The sequence below is a fragment of the Salvelinus sp. IW2-2015 genome, linkage group LG20 (assembly GCF_002910315.2).
Source record: "Salvelinus sp. IW2-2015 linkage group LG20, ASM291031v2, whole genome shotgun sequence".
NCBI classification, from domain to species: Eukaryota; Metazoa; Chordata; class Actinopteri; order Salmoniformes; family Salmonidae; genus Salvelinus; species Salvelinus sp. IW2-2015.
In genome coordinates this window covers 64690538-64708330 of record NC_036860.1, presented here as the reverse complement: position 1 = coordinate 64708330, position 17793 = coordinate 64690538, and the positions used below count along the sequence as shown (strand labels likewise).

The following is a 17793-nucleotide window of genomic DNA, read 5'->3' as shown; positions in this document are numbered from 1 at the left end:
ATTTACAGATAGCTAGGGGCACACACCAAATGCACACGGCCTCGAGCTCATTGCAAAGTGGTGTGACGCACTGATGAAGCCTGCCTTCCGTTGCCTAGGCATTTGCTGTTTGAGATGCTGTAGCAACAGCTCTCGCACTGACAGCTTTTCTGCACAAAGACTGTATCTGTTCTCTGTACGAGTGAGATAAATAAGATTAAAAAATTAACATACACACACGCCAATTTAAATTATTTTAAATTATGCAAATGAACCTATAGACGGATAAGCATGACCGGGAAAATGTATTTCCATCGACTGGTATTTCCATCAATGAAGAGGCTAAAAAGTGTTATTTCACAATTGGATTTTTTCTTCTTTATCAGCTTTTCACAAAAAATAAATGTTTAGACCAAAAGCCATCTAATGGAAACAATGGTGTGTGTGTGTGTGTGTGTGTGTGTGTGTGTGTGTGTGTGTCTAATTTCCACTCAGTAGTGAAATTGTATTGCAGCCAAAGGGTCATCTAGACTCTATAGAACACAGACTGCATGTAACCACAATGTCAGGTCAGAACGAGTGGGAAGGGTGATACCTAGTCAGTTATACAACTGAATACATTCAACTGAAATATGTCTTCCGCATTTAACCCAACCCCTCTGAATCAGAGAGGTGCGGAGGGGGGGGGGGGGGGGGGGGGTAGTCTGCCTTAAATCGACATCATCGGTGCACGGGGAACAGTGGGTTAACTGCCTTGATCAGGGGCAGAACAAAATATTTGTACCTTGTCATGTCTGAACTAGCGGCCTGCGAGCAGCTGCCACATGCTGAATTCTCCACCGGAGGCAATCAGGGGAGTTAGCTAAGAGACTGCCAGTCACTAAGAAGAAAAGAGGCTACGCAGAAACCACACACACACACCTTGGACAGAGCCGTTCCTGCCAGTTCCTGCAAAGCCACATAATCAATCCCAATTGAATCCCTTCTAAGTTCAACAAAGAAGATAACATTACATAAGATGTGATATCCCTCAGAGTCACAGGCCTTCAGGAAACTTGTTTCTACTAAGAAATAGGAGCAATAATCTGAGGCTATCTGCTTTTCACTGAGCAAAAGGCCAAATTCATTTGTGTTGTGTAGACATCCGAGGTCCTGTTGTAGCCAACATCACAGACACACTGATCCTGTTAAACAGCAGAACAATGCCACCGTATACATAAATCGTAGCACAGTTACACGCACAGATCCTGCAATGACACCGTAATCATAAAATAAGTTATGAGCAAAGCACAGGGCTTATCAGCCATTAACTCTAGTATAGAAGGGGGACTAGATCAGCTGTCCATCTGACAGAGCCACACACACACGTATAACTTAAGTAATCATAATTTCCATTTGATTCTCTACATGACATTTAGCCTAAATCCCTGTCTGCTTCCATAGAGCTTTCACACAAACAGAAAAATGACTTTCCACTGAACTGAGATTGGCTATGCAGCAAAATGACATAAAACATTTTTTTTAAACTTCCACAATGAATATTGTAAACCTCTAGACTGTGTTTTGAGTCAAACATGACTAGGTCAATTGTTTGTATTAATGATGATTCTCTGGCGACCTTCAGGATCGATTCCGAGGATTTCCTTCCACATATACAAAAAGGGGAACCTGGAAAAGACAGACAGTACACAACAATCTATTGTTATGCTGCCAGACCCAGACTCTTTCTTTCAACAGGAAATATCAACTTGCTCTTTTCTAATGAGACCGTGAGATGCCAAGCACAGAACACACTTATAAAAGACTAAATAATTCAGTGTCTAATACGGTTGGGCAGTAGGCAGATTTTCATACCGTTTCTGTACCATACCGTGGTATAAGGTATTACTGAAATTGCACACAAGGGGAGCTATTGAAAACAATATGTGTTGTAGTTAAACTTAATGTATACACTGAGTGTACAAAGCATTAGGAACACTTTCCTAATATTGAGTTAACTTCTTATGGCTGGGGGCAGTATTGAGTAGCTTGGATGAATAAGGTGCCCAGAGGTGCCCAGAGTAAACTGCCTGCTACTCAGTCCCAGTTGCTAATATATGCATATCAGTAGTATATTTGGATAGAAAACACTCTGAAGTTTCTAAAACTGTTTGAATGATGTCTGTGAGTATAACAGAACTCATATGGCAGGCAAAAACCTGAGAAAAAAATCCAACCAGGAAGTGGGAAATCTGATGTTGGTCGTTTTTCAACTCCTTCCCTATTGAAGATACAGTGGGATATTGGTCATGTTGCACTTCCTAAGGCTTCCACTAGATGTCAACAGTCTTTAGAACCTTGTTTGATGCTTCTACTGTGAAGGGGGGCCGAATGAGAGGGGATTGAGTAAGGTCTGCCATGAGCTGCCCATGTGCTGAGCATGCGCGTTCACGTGAGAGTTAGCTTGCGTTCCATTGCATTTCTGAAGACAAAGGAATTCTCCGGTTGGAACATTATTGAAGATTTATGTTAAAAACATCCTAAAGATTGATTCTAAACTTCGTTTGACGTTTCTACGGACTGTAACGGAACTTTGACTTTGTCTGCTCCAAGTGAACTGTTGACTGCACAATATGGCGGATATCTTTTTGGCTTGTTTGGGATCTGAGCACCGTACTCAGATTATTGCATGGTTTGCTTTTTCCGTAAAGCTTTTTTGAAATCTGACAGTGGTTGCATTAAGGAGAAGTTTATCTAAAGTTCCATGTATAACACTTGTATTTTCATCAACATTTATGATGAGTATTTCTGTAAATTGATGTGGCTCTCTGCAAAATCACTGGATGTTTTGGAAGCAAAACATTACTGAACGTAACGCGCCAATGTAAACTGAGATTTTTGGAAATAAATATGAACTTTATCGAACAAAACATACATGTATTGTGTAACATGAAGTTCTATGAGTGTCATCTGATGAAGATCAAAGGTTAGAGATTAATTCTCTCTCTATTTCTGATTTTTGTGACTCCTCTCTTTGGCTGGAAAAATGGCTGTGTTTTTCTGTGACTTGGCTCTGACCTAACAAAATCGTTTGTGGTGCTTTCGCTGTAAAGCCTATTTGAAATCGGACACTGTGGTGGGATTAACAAGAAGTGTATCTTTAAAATGYTGTGAAATACTTGTATGTTTGAGGAATTTTAATTATGTGATTTGAATTTGGCGCCCTGCACTTTCACTGGCTGTTGTCATATCGATCCCGTTAACGGGCACCTACTACCATATCTCATTCAAATGCACTTAAATATTTTGTCCTGCCTATTCACCCTTGGAATCTCACACATACACAATCCATGTCTCAGTTGTCTCAAGGCTTAAAAATTATTATTTAACCCGTCTCCTCCCCTTCATCTACACTGATGGAAGTGGATTTAACAAGTGACATCAATAAGGGGTCATAGCTTCACCTGGTCAGTTTTGTACACTCAGTGTAGTTATAAATAGTGGCGTAGCACGCATCCCCACAGCCCCCGGTATGATTTTCAAAACGGTATTGAACATCATACCCTCGGTATATCTCCCAAGGGTATGATTTTCAAAACGGTATTGAACATCATACCCTCGGTATATCTCCCAAGCCTATTATATAATCGCAGAGACAGTGGAAGCTAGGCCTTCATGAATGTGGGTGTGTCTTATTGTAATATGAGGCCACGCCCACTTTCACCCCCTCTCTTAACTGTGCCAAGGAAAACCGCTATAAGACTTTAGTGGAGGAGCTTGAGGACAGGTCTCTACTTGTCCTAGCAGAGTGTGTGTGTGTGTGTCTAGCGGAGCCCCCAGCCCAGGTCCTGGAGCACCAGCAGCACTGGGCCAGATGGAGACTAYCGGACGGGATTGCTAACGGGAATGTTGACAAGGTCAGACAGCCAGTCACACACTTTTACTACAACAATGGTTGATACATACTCCATACACTGAGCTCCAAACTTATTCGGATAGTGGCCATTTTTTGGGGGGGTTTTGGGGCTCTGTACTCCAGCACTTTGGATTTGAAATTATTCACTGACTATAAGGTTAAAGTGCAGAAGCGTTCTATACTTATTTCACACAATAGATTATTTACGATTCATTTCTACTTGACACAAAATAATCTGAAACAACCAAAACAAACAGCAAATGCATCCAACATGTAATAGAGTCACAAGATTGATGTAGTCATCGCATTCTAGGAATATGGGACCAAATACTAAACTTTTGACTACTTTAATACACAAGTGAATTTATCCCAATATCTTTGGTACCCTAAAATGGGGGGTGGGGGTTGGGGGGACTATGTACAAAAGGGCTGTAATTTCTAATTGTGTCACCTGATATGGATGAAAGACTCAAATTAAAGCTGACAGTCTGCACTTTAACCTCAGTRATTGTATCATTTCAAATCCAAAGTGCTGAAGTACAAAGCCAAAACAACAACAAAAAAATMAGTCATTGTACAAAATAGAAACAGGGCACAGTTGTCACTGTATTCTAGGGATGCATGTTTCACAGAAAATCTACCAAGATTCAATATCAGAAATAATGTTTATCTATCAAGAGTTTAAAACCAAGATATGATCACTATGCCAGGGTTCTCCCCAAATAAGACGGACGCTGCATCACCATGTAAAGATTTCCAGGGCAAATTAAACTGATATTTAGTAACTATCTTTGATCGCCAATGACATTGTTGTGCATTGCGAAACAGGCCGTTCATAAAATTCAGAGCGTTTCCATGTTCTTCAATTAATCCAGTGCATTTCAGCAATAGGGGCAGCCTCAGTAAAGCATTGTCTAATCATACAAACCTTGTAATGGCAGTCAAACAAAAGTAAAATGAGCAAAGTTGCTAAGCTTGCTAGATAACCTCCAACGAATGCCAGAATATCTCCTATATTGTGCAACAATCGAGTTGATTATACAGATAGCAGATCAGCTCATGAATAAATGGGGAGATGAAGAGTGGAACTAGTTAAGATACCTTGATATTTCAACGGGGATCAACTGTTTTGAAAATATTCATATCTACTCTCATGCCATTTTTTTTGATTACACATTCTCTACCAAAGCGCTCATATGAGCAGCAAGTACGATACAGCACTCAGTCAAGCACAAACCTAGCTAGCCTAGTGCTAATTATCTAGAATAACCCAGAGGGACGAACTTCAAACGGACACTTTTCATACAGTATATGATAAGGGTCTCAGAGGACCTTGCCGTAAGGATTCCTCCTGATGAACAGCATTGTCATGGAGATGACAGTGATGTCATAACTTGAGCATAATACGGTGGAGGTGGATATGCCTTCTTGCATGAGAGAGAAGCACTCAATCAATGCCATCAAGCCTCCCTGAACTGCACAAATAAGTAACCCTCACTCAGCCCTTAAGAACCTTATCTTAAGATGTCTTTTCACTTTAGGTAAAGTGATACTGAGAGCTGTTCTCAAAATCAAAACTGTGATGAGGTTGGACACCAAACAGCCACTCAGACGATACCCCACATATAATACAAGCTTCATAACAACCCATTCTACTGAGTCAGTGTAATTGAAGAGGTCCTTAGAGGGACATTCAGCATTCAGAATAGGGTTGGGCCGAGGTATCCAGGGAAAAAATGAGGGGATGCCAGAGGGGATGGTTGCCGTTTTATGGGCTCCTAACCAATTGTGCTATTTTGTGCATTTTCATATTGTTTGTAACTTATTTTGTACATAATGTTAATGCTACCACCTCTTATGACCGAAAAGAGCTTCTGGATATCAGAACAGCGATTACTCACCTCGATCTGGACAAAGATTGTTTCTTTAATGAGTCTGACGCAAAGGATATAATGTTGCTCCCGGACAAGGCACTAAACCCTGTCATACACATGAAGAAAATAAAGAAACACAGATCAGGGTGCCTTGTGAGAATTCATTGGCGAGTGGGTAACATGCCTCGAGCACCCTTTCTATTGGCCAACGTGCTATCACTGGAGAATAAACTGGATGAGCTCCGTTCGAGACTATCCTACCGACGGGACACTAACTGTAATATCTTATGTTTCACCGAGTCGTGGCTGAACAACGACACAGATATACAGTTGGCTGGGTTTTCCGTGCATCGGCGGGACAGAACAGCTGCGTCCGGCAAGACGAGGGGTGGGGGGGTCAATTTGTCAATAACAGCTGGTGTGCGATGTCTGATATTAAAAAAGGTTTTGCTCGTCTGAGGTAGAGTACCTTATGATAAGCTGTAGACCACACTATCTACCAAGAGAGTTCTCATCTATATTTTTAGTAGCCGTCCATTTAGCACCACAAACCGATGCTGGCACTAAGACCGCACTCAATGAGCTGTATAAGGCCCATAAGCATACAAGAAAATGCTCATCCAGAAGCGGCTCTCCTAGTGGCCCGGGAAATTTAATGCAGGCAAACTTAAATCTGTTACACCTCATTCTACCAGCATGTGCAACCAGAGGGAGAAAAAAAACGAACTCTCGACCACCTTTACTCCAAACACAGAGACAAAGCTCTCCCTCACCCTCCATTTGGCAAATCTGACCATAATTATATTCTCCTGATTCCTGCTTACAAGCAAAAACTAAAGCAGGAAGTACCAGTGACTCGTTCAATACGGAAGTGGTCAGATGACGCGGATGCTACGCTACAGGACTGTTTTGCTAGCACATACTGGAATATGTTCCGGGATTTACCCAACGGCTTTGATGCGTGTACCACCTCAGTCACCGATTTCATCAATAAGTGCATCGATGATGTCGTACCCACAGTGACCGTATGTACATATCCCAAACAGAATCCATGGATTACAGGCAACATCTGCACCTATCTAAAGGCTAGAGCTGCTGCTTTCAAGGAGTGGGACACTAATCCGGACGCTTATAAGAAATCCTGTTATGCCTTCAGACAAACCATCAAACAGGCAAAGCGTCAATACAGGACTAAGATTGAATCCTACTACACCGGCTCTGACGCTCGTCGGATGTGGCAGGGCTTGCATACTATTACTGACTACAAAGGGAAACCCTGCCGCGACCAGGAGGAATACGCTTAGAGGGACTATCATTTGTTTTTCAACAGGACAATGACCCAACACACCTCCAGGCTGTGTAAGGGCTATTTGACCAAGAAGGAGAGTGATGGAGTGCTGCATTAGATGACCTGGCCTCCACAAGCACCAGACCTAAACTCAATTGAGATGGTTTGGGATGAGTTGGATCGCAGAGTGAAGGAAAAGCAGACAACAAGTGCTCGGCATATGTGGGAACTCCAAGACTGTTGGAAAAGCATTCCAGGTGAAGCTGGTTGAAAGAATGCCAAGAGTGTGCAAAGCTGTCATCAAGGCAAATGCTGGCTACTTTGAAGAATCTAAAATATATTTTGATTTAACACTTTTTTGGTTACTACATGATTCCATGTGTGTTATTGCATTGTTTTTTTGTTTTTTTGGGGGGGGGGTTACCTTTATTTAACTAGGCAAGTCAGGAGGGGCAGAACGACAGATTTTTGTTACTTGTCAGCTCGGGGATTCGATCTTTCAACCTTTCGGCTACTAGTCCAACACTCTAACCACTAGGCTACCTGCCGCCCCTTTTGATGTCTTCACTATTATTCCACAATGTAGAAAATAGGACAAATAAAGAAAAAACATGGAATGAGTAGGTGTGTCCAAACTTTTGACTGGTACTGTATGTGAGAAAAAATMTATCACATTGASRWSWYSTCAGAGTTCAACACCATAGCGCCCACAAAGCTCATCACTAAGCTAAAGACCCTGAGACTAAACACCTCCCTCTGCAACTGGATCCTGGGCCGCCCCCAGGTGGTAAGGTTAGCCAACAACACATCTGCCACGCTGATCCTCAACCCTCAGGGGTGCGTGCGTAGTCCCCTCCTGTACTCCTTGTTCACCCACGACTGTGTGGCCAAGCACGACTCCAACACCATCACTAAGTTTACTGACGACACAAGACTGGTAGGCCTGATCACCGACAACATTGAAACAGCCGGGCCTCCCGGGTGGCGCAGTGGTCTTGGGCACTGCAWCGCAGCGCTAGCTGTGCCACCAGAGACTCTGGGTTCGCGCCCAGGCTCTGWCGCAGCCGGCCGCGACCGGGAGGTCCMTGGGSCGACGCACAATTGGCCTAGCGTCGTCCGGGTTAGGGAGGGTTTYGCCGGTAGGGGTATCCTTGTCTCATCGCGACTCCTGTGGTGGYCCGGYCGCAGTGCGCGCTAACCAAGGTAGCCAGGTGCATGGTGTTTCCTCCGACACATGGGTGCGGCTGGCTTCCGGGTTGGAGGCGRGCTGTGTTAAGAAGCAGTGCGGCTTGGTTGGGATGTGTTTCGGAGGACGCATGGCTTTCGACCTTCGTCTCTCCCYAGCCCGTACGGGAGTTGTAGCGATGAGACAAAATAGTAATTACTAACAATTGGATACCACGAAATTGGGGAGAAAAGGGGGTAAAATTTAAAGATAAAAAAATAAATAAATAAAAAATAAAAAAACATTGAACCAGCCTATAGGGAGGTCAGATACCTGACCGTGTGGTGCCAGGATAACAACCTCTCCCTCAATGTGAAAAAGACGAAGGAGATGATCGTGGACTATAGGAAAAGGAGGGCCGAACACGCACCCATTCACGTTGACGGGGCTGTAGTGGAGCGGATAGAGAATCAAGTTCCTTGGTGTCCACATCACCAACAAACTAACATGGTCCAAATACACCAAGACAGTTGTGAAGAGGGCACGACAACGCCTTTTCCCACCTCCCGGAGACCGAAAATATTTCGGCATGGGTCCCCAGATCCTCAAAAAGTTCTACAGCTGCACCATCGAGAGCATCCTGACCCGTTGCATCACCGCCTGCTACATAGGGTAGTGCTTACGGCCCAGTATATCACAGGGGCCAAGCTTCCTGCCAMCCAGGACCTCTATACTAGACGGTGTCAGAGGAAGGCCCACTATTTACATTGATCCCCCTTGTTTTTACACTGCTGCTACTCGCCGTTTATCTATGCAGTCACTTTACCCCTACCTACATGTACAAATTATCTCGACTAACCTGTATATTGACTCGGTACTGGTACCSCCTGAATATAGCCTCATTATWAATTTTATTGTTTTACTTTRGTTTATTTAGTAAATATTTTCTTAACTGCATTGTTGMTTAAGGGCTTGTAAGTAAGCATGTCACTGTAAGGTCTACACCTGTTGTATTCGGCTCATGTGACAAATAAAATTGTATTTAATATGATTAAATTGAAAATCGTGATATTTGACATTGACCATATATGATGTGCAAGACTATACTCTATTTGAACTTTACAAATGAGAACTGTGCAGTTTTATCAGTTAGGTTGTATCAATATGTTGAATATCAAGTCTAAATGAACTACCTAAACCTTATTTTCTCACCATTCTAGGATTATTTCAAAGAGAGTACGACTATAATATGGTAAATAGACACAAATTGCAGTCTGGATTGATCTAGTCACTAACGAGCATATTGGATTGGGGGCCGGGGGGTGATAGGAGTAGGAGACAGCTGATAAACAGGGAGATTGGAGAGGGAAGGAACAGGCGAGAGGCGGCAGCTTCCCGTGGAGGAGGAAGGAAGGAAACTGGTTACTCCTGAGGTGTTTCATTTAACCACCTCGGCATGAAAGCACTAGTATGAACCATGCACTGCTTTGTTATCACTGCAGATGAAGGAGAGTAGTCGAGGAGAGGGGTCCACTAAAGGCTATTGGAGACACGGCCAAAGAGTAGTAATAGGAGGTCGGAGGAGGAGGAGACGCTGCTACAGCGAGAAGTGGAGCAGTACAGGCAGAAACCAAGGAGTCCACGTTGTGGGAATAACTCCAGGGTTAGGTGGGGTGCTTCCATTGACTGGACCCCGCGCTCAGTCCGGTATTGACTGGACCCCCGTTCAGTCCGGTATTGACTGGACCCCGTCTCAGTCCGGTATTGACTGGACCCCCGTCTCAGTCGCGGTATTGACTGGACCCCCGTCTCAGTCCGGTATTGACTGGACCCCCGTCTCAGTCCGGTATTGACTGGACCCCGCGTCTCAGTCCGGTATTGACTGGACCCCCGTCTCAGTCCGGTATTGACTGGACCCCCGTCTCAGTCCGGTATTGACTGGACCCCCGTCTCAGTCCGGTTTTGCCATTAGATCTTGAGAAGGTTAAAACACAGCAGATGGTAACCCACTCAGAAAGGGAAATACTCTTGATCTGCATGAACAGATGCATATAGACGACATGCACAACCACATACACGATCATGATTATGATTATCCAATTAGATGATGTACAGGTTGATGTTGACCATCTGTTAGGTTGTTGATGTTATGACTATTTGACAAGTTATTTCAGCCTATATACTTTCAGAAAGCTGTTGCAAATTTTACAGTTACATGCATTACATTTTACATAGGCCTAGCATGTGAATATTCTACACGACCCATTCATGTTGTAGGCCATATCTTATGCAGTCAGAACTGGAGGAAAACATTCCTAAACAGCTCAAGTGACATTCCATCGGAGAAGCAAAAAACAGGGGGTATTTTTATTTTTTTACAGGCCTGACCTCCCTAACTTCCCAATAACCCCTGTACTATTCAACAATGAAGTACTAGTGCTATGAAGTACTAGTGACTAGAAACTTACATGCAACTGATTGCAGCAAAAATTGAGGCGGCAAGTGGAAAAGGGAAAAGGTATGGAACTTGTTTGCCTGCAATATATTAAAGATACAAATTGGCTGAAAGGAACTGGCATAAATAGAAAAATATACCAGTTTCATCTGAGTACAAAAATGTTAACAACAGCACAATACAGGTTGCAAAATAAATGGGAAGAGATTTTCGATGTACTGATTCCATGGCATATGGTTTATGAAATGGTACAAAAAAACTACACTTTTTTTTTACAGAGTTTTTCAATTTAAAATTATATTAAATTCTTCCCACCAACAGAATACTAAATATATGGGACATACAACAATCTCAGCTCTGTAGATTATGCTGCGAAGAGACAGAATCAATGGATCCTTTATTCTGTTATTGTCCCTATGTTCAGGAATGGTTCAAAAAAATTATAACACACGCTTAAAATTAARCTTACAAATAGCAATGTCGGCGATCTGGAAAGCCATAGTCAGTCAGTAAATAATATAATATTACTCATAGGAAAGGTTTTCACCTTTAGCTCACAATCTGTGGTTAACATACAATTAGAAAGATTAAAAAATGTTGTAAAACATCACAGCACAATTGAAAAATATATGGCACATGGAAACCAAACGAGAGTAGTCTACGATGATAGGTGGGATGGGCTGAGAGTGGCTGAGGGGTGGGATTAAAGAGCTGATGTTTGGTAATGTATTATTGTTATGTGACTGCTTTATATAAAAGTACCATGTATGTAAAATGTATATGTAAAATGTAGCAAAAAAAGCTGTAAAAAAACTAAACGATATCTGTCCTCCAAAGAGGGGAGGTGGAGGGGTTAATATAAAACGTAAAACACTTAAAATAAAAAATAATACTCCAGGCCACAAGGCAGAAGTAGCTTGACTTGTGCCTGCTGTAGCTAATGTAAACAAACTGGCAAGCTGCTTTAATATTGTTGCTCACTAGATAGAATTTGTAGTAAGCCCTTGTTGATACTAACCAGCTGGCCAAACTAGATAACAAGCGTAGCAAGCAACATAATTAAATCACAAAAATGTATTCAATTTTTATAGAAAGCTGTCGAGAGTCGGTGGAGTAGTTAGCTAGCTATGTTGTACTACGCAGTGGTCTAAGGCATTGCATTTCAGTGCTAGAGGCATCACTACAGACCTGGTTCGATTCCAGGCTGTATCACAACCGGTGATTGGGAGTCCCATAGGGCGGCGCACAATTGGTCCAGCATCCAGGTTAGGTTCAAATCAAATCAAATCAAATTTTATTAGTCACATACACATTGGTTAGCATATGTTATGCGAGTGTAGCGAAATGCTTGTGCTTCTAGTTCCGACAATGCAGTAATAACCAACAAGTAATCTAACCTAACAATTCCACAACTACTACCTTATACACACACAAGTGTAAAGGGATAAAGAATATGTACATAAAGATATATGAATGAGTGGTGGTACAGAACGGCATAGGCAAGATGCAGTAGATGGTATAGAGTACGGTATATACATATGAGATGGGTAATGTAGGGTATGTAAACATTATATTAAGTGGCATTGTTTAAAGTGGCTAGTGGTACATTTTTACATAATTCCATCAATTCCCATTTTTAAAGTGGCTGGAGTTGAGTCAGTATGTTGGCAGCGGCCGCTAAATGTTAGTGGTGGCTGTTTAACAGTCTGATGGCCTTGAGATAGAAGCTGTTTTTCAGTCTCTCGGTCCCTGCTTTGATGCACCTGTACTGACCTCGCCTTCTGGATGATAGCGGGGTGAACAGGCAGTGGCTTGGGTGGTTGTTGTCCTTGATGATCTTTATGGCCTTCCTGTGACATCGGGTGGTTTAGGTTCTGGAGGGCAGGTAGTTTGCCCCCGGTGGTGCGTTCTGCAGACCTCACTACCCTCTGGAGAGCCTTACGGTTGTGGGCGGAGCAGTTGCTGTACCAGGCGGTGATACAGCCCGACAGGATGCTCTCGATTGTGCATCTGTAGAAGTTTGTGAGTGCTTTTGGTGACCAAGCCGAATTCTTCAGCCTCCTGAGGTTGAAGAGGCGCTGCTGCGCCTTCTTCACGACGCCTGTCTGTGTGGGTGGACCAATTCAGTTTGTCCGTGATGTGTACACCGAGGAACTTAAAACTTTCCACCTTCTCCACTACTGACCCGTCGATGTGGATAGGGGGGTGCTCCCTCTGCTGTTTCCTGAAGTCCACAATCATCTCCTTTGTTTTGTTGACGTTGAGTGTGAGGTTATTTTCCTGACACCACACTCCGAGGGCCCTCACCTCCTCCCTGTAGGCCGTCTCGTCGTTGTTGGTAATCAAGCCTACCACTGTAGTGTCATCCGCAAACTTGATGATTGAGTTGGAGGCGTGCATGGCCACGCAGTCGTGGGTGAACAGGGAGTACAGGAGAGGGCTCAGAACGCAACCTTGTGGGGCCCCAGTGTTGAGGATCAGCGGGGTGGAGATGTTGTTACCTACCCTCACCACCTGGGGCGGCCCGTCAGGAAGTCCAGGACCCAGTTGCACAGGGCGGGGTCGAGACCCAGGGTCTCGAGCTTGATGACGAGTTTGGAGGGTACTATGTGTTAAATGCTGAGCTGTAATCGATGAACAGCATTCTCACATGGGTATTCCTCTTGTCCAGATGGGTTAGGGCAGTGTGCAGTGTGGTTGCGATGCGTCGTTCTGTGGGACCTATTGGGTCGGTAAGCAAATTGGAGTGGGTCTAGGGTGTCCGGTAGGGTGGGAGGTGATATGGTCCTTGACTAGTCTCTCAAAGCACTTCATGATGACGGAAATGAGTGCTACGGGGCGTAGTCGTTAGCTCAGTTACCTTAGCTTTCTTGGGAACAGGAACAATGGTGGCCCTCTTGAAGCATGTGGGAACAGCAGACTGGGATAAGGATTGATTGAATATGTCCGTAAACACACCAGCCAGCTGGTCTGCGCATGCTCTGAGGACGCGGCTGGAATGCCGTCTGGGCCTGCAGCCTTGCGAGGGTTAACACGTTTAAATGTTTTACTCACCTCGGCTGCAGTGAAGGAGAGCCCGCAGGTTTTGGTAGGGGCCGTGTCAGTGGCACTGTATTGTCCTCAAAGCGGGCAAAAAAGTTGTTTAGCCTGTCTGGGAGCAAAGACATCCTGGTCCGCGACGGGGCTGGTTTTCTTTTTGTAATCCGTGATTGACTGTAGACCCTGCCACATACCTCTTGTGTCTGAGCTGTTGAATTGCGACTCGATTTTGTCTCTGTACTGGGACTTAGCCTGTTTGATTGCCTTGCGGAGAGAATAGCTACACTGTTTGTATTCGGTCATGCTTCCGGTCACCTTGCCCTGGTTAAAAGCAGTGGTTCGCGCTTTCAGTTTCACACGAATGCTGCCGTCAATCCACGGTTTCTGTGTTGGGAATGTTTTAATCGTTGCTGTGGGTACGACATCGTCAATGCACTTCCTAATGAACTCGCTCACCGAATCAGCATATTCGTCAATATTGTTGTTGGACGCAATGCGGAACATATTCCAATCCGCGTGATCGAAGCAGTCTTGAAGCGTGGAATCAATTGGTCGGACCAGCGTTGAACAGACCTGAGCGCGGGAGCTTGTTGTTTTAGTTTCTGTTTGTAGGCTGGAATCAACAAAAATGAGTCGTGGTCAGCTTTTCCGAAAGGGGGGCGGGGGAGGACCTTATATGCATCGCGGAAATTAGATAAACAATGATCTAGGTTTTTCCAGCCCTGGTAGCACAATCGATATGCTGATAGAATTTAGGGAGTTTTGGTTTTAGATTAGCCTTGTTAAAATCCCCAGCTACGATGAATGCAGCCTCAGGGTGTGTGGTTTCCAGTTTACAAAGAGTCAGATAAAGTTCGTTCAGGGCCATCGATGTGTCTGCTTGGGGGGGAATATATACGGCTGTGATTATGACCGAAGAGAATTCCCTTGGTAGATAATGCGGTCGACATTTGATTGTGAGAGTTCTAGATCAGGTGAACAGAATGACTTGAGTTCCTGTGTGTTGTTATGATGATCACACCACGTTCTCGTTAATCATAAGGCATACCCCCCCGCCCCTCTTCTTACCAGAAAGATGTTTGTTTCTGTCGGCGCGATGCATGAAAGAAACCAGCTGGCTGCACCGACTCCGTTAGCGTCTCTTGAGTTAGCCATGGTTTCCGTGAAGCAGAGCACGTTGCAATCCCTGATGTCTCTCTGGAATGCTACCCGTGCTCGGATTTCATCAACCTTATTGTCAAGAGACTGGACATTGGCGAGTAGTATGCTAGGAGTGGAGCGCGATGTGCCCGTCTCCGAAGCCTGGCCAGGGAGACCGCCTCGTTTGCCCCTTTTACGGCGTCGCACAGGGTCGCCGGCTGGGATCAGATCCATTGTATTGGTGGAAGGCAAAACACTGGATCCGTTTCGGAAAGTCATATTCCTGGTAGGAACGATTGATGAGTTGACGTTAATCGTATATTCAGTAGTTCCTCCCGACTGTATGTAATGAAACCTAAGATTACCTGGGGTACCGATGTAAGAAATAACACATAAAAAAACAAAATACTGCATATTTTCCAAGGAACGCGAAGCGAGGCGGCCATCTCGTTTCGGCGCCGGATGTTCAGAGTTAGGTTAGGGTTTGGCCGGGGATAGGCCGTCATTGTAAATAAGAATTTGTTCCTTACTGATTTAGTTAAATAAAAATTTAAGAAATCATGGAAGTACAACAGGATACTTACCTCCTGTGAGACAGTGTAAATCTAGGCCAGTATTTATTTCCCTGTCTAATTCTACTCCACATACAGCTATTATATTTTCAGCAGCACTCGTGTTTATACTCTCATGCAGTCATTGACTACTACTATGCAGAGATAATTCCACAGCTGACAACTGTAATTTCAGATGTTATGTGGACACCAGATTAAAAATTAAAGTTGCATTGCTGTTAAACAGAAAAAACAACCAATCTATCACAGAAAAAAACAATATATAGCCTAGTTTAATCAAAGTTCACCCATGTAGTGAATATATGGCCATTTTCTTTGCCATCTTTTGCCTTGATGAAAGTCTGCCCCTGGGGTCACAAAGCCCCAGTGATCGTATATCAACAGAAGCCCTGGGGAAAGGAAAATATGGACCTATGAAGTGGCAGTACGGTGTGAACTGCCCTAGCACCAAGTGACTCCTTTCACTCAAAGCAGAGGATTCAACACGCGTGTGAGAGGCTCTCTTTGTTATAAATATATGGGAGAGGATATGTGCAGAAGAATGACGAACATGGAGGTTGAAGTCCATGGGAACTCAACTTGCGTAATTTACACGTTGTCAAAATAAATAACACTCTCCTTCAACTTAAATCACCCAGTGATAGTGAAGGAATTTGTGCCAAAGCTCTATATTATGCTCTGATTTGCACCTCTTACAATAGCAAGCCTACCTAAATACTTCACAGTATATGATTGAAGATTACAGTATTCTTACATGTTTACATATTCCTCATATAGCTAAAGTTAGCTACATTACAGTAAATTGTTAGTCCCAAATGCTGTGCTTTTTCCATGTCTTTATCTGGCTAGCTAATGTAGTTTGGCACATACATTTAACGTATACTGAACATAATACATTGATGTGTGTAACTAGCTAATAACACTTCTGCTGTTAACAAACAGGTGGTACTGTTTTGTATTTTATTTTTCCAAATTCATGTATGCATGACAGCTAACGTTAGTTAGCTAAATGCCGTGCCATTACCTAAAAAAAGTCAGTGACGCGGCAACCAAAGTGCACAGACCAAACTTAACTATCCAACTTGATCACTGGCTAACAACTGCTAGTTAACGTTAGCGACTAGCCAGCTCGTCAGTAATTCCTTCCGTGCTTACCCGACTAAACCAGACGCTTAGTTGAGTCTCGGACAATACAGCGAAGTAAAACCTCTGGGAGCTGGGTTGAACATGAAACGGTTCTTCTTCACTTTTCAGTGGACAAAGTAGCCTCCGAGGCCAGCCAGTTAAAAAATACATGACGGTCAGTCACTTCGACTCAACACTCGCCGTGTCGCGGGTCCTGTTGAAAGGCTGACTAGCTGTATTCCAAAGTAAGAGACGATGTTGTCCAATAGCTTCATGGACAGTTTGTAGCAAATTTAATCGCTCATAAAATCTATTTGCAATCCAACGACATTCGTCCCGATTGAGAATCCAACCAGGCTAGCTAGCCAACACTGCTAACTTGACATGGAACTTGGGCGCTCCAGTGAAAAACAAATCATGTGCGCACACGGGACTTCAACTTAAAAACTCTCGTTATTTTGCTTGTCCACCTATCTAAAAAAACATTGCTTAGTGATGATAATACATGCAGTATTCTCTTCGGTGTCTCTCTCCGTCGCCATCTTTAGCGATTATGTTTGCTATCCTCACTCGGATTCGCTATCCCCGAAGAGGCCTCTGCCCCGTGTGAATGGTGCTTTCAAGACAACTGGGAACTCAGAAATAACCGAGGTCAACTCATGACGTCGGTGATCTTCATTTCAGGTCGGAAAGTCGGAGCTCTAGAAAAATGTCCGCGTTTCCGACTTGGAGTTCCCAGTTGGATGACAGTTCAAAACGATTTTTCCCAGTCGAGGCTCGTTTTTTACGGGTTCTCGGATGTCTTGAACCCTCGGAAGTCAGAGATTTCCGAGTTCCCAGTTGCTTTGAACGTGGCAGAAGTTTGCGCAGAACGAGACATCTGACATAATTTTCTCTTGAACTTCAAATTTGGGGTGCATTCGTATTCACAGTGGTAATCGGCTCCAATTTCAGAACACTCTGGTTTGCGAGCGAATAGTAAATTGAGGAATTTACGAACGCCCTAAAATTGGTGATGATAGGTGCAAGTAAACATCGGCTAAAAACGGAATTAAATTGTTGCCATGACACAGTTACAGTCACTAACCCTCTAGATAACAAGAAAACACTCTAACCAGCTCTGCTAGGTCGAGTAAAATTTACAGTGAGGTGTGRGCGCCTCAGTGTGCGCTCTGAACGCCCCGAATATACGAACGGACAACCTAAAAACAAGCTCTGAATTTGCACTTTGGCACTCCAGAGTGAATTTACGAACTCACCC

General features: G+C 43.7%; 1 pseudogene; it reads right to left on the bottom strand.

The window, feature by feature from the left end:
• The window catches only part of LOC111980061 (guanine nucleotide exchange factor subunit RIC1-like), a 116913-nt pseudogene extending 99729 nt beyond the window's left edge, over nt 1-17184 (bottom strand).
• Nucleotides 17185-17793: the final 609 nt, after the last annotated feature.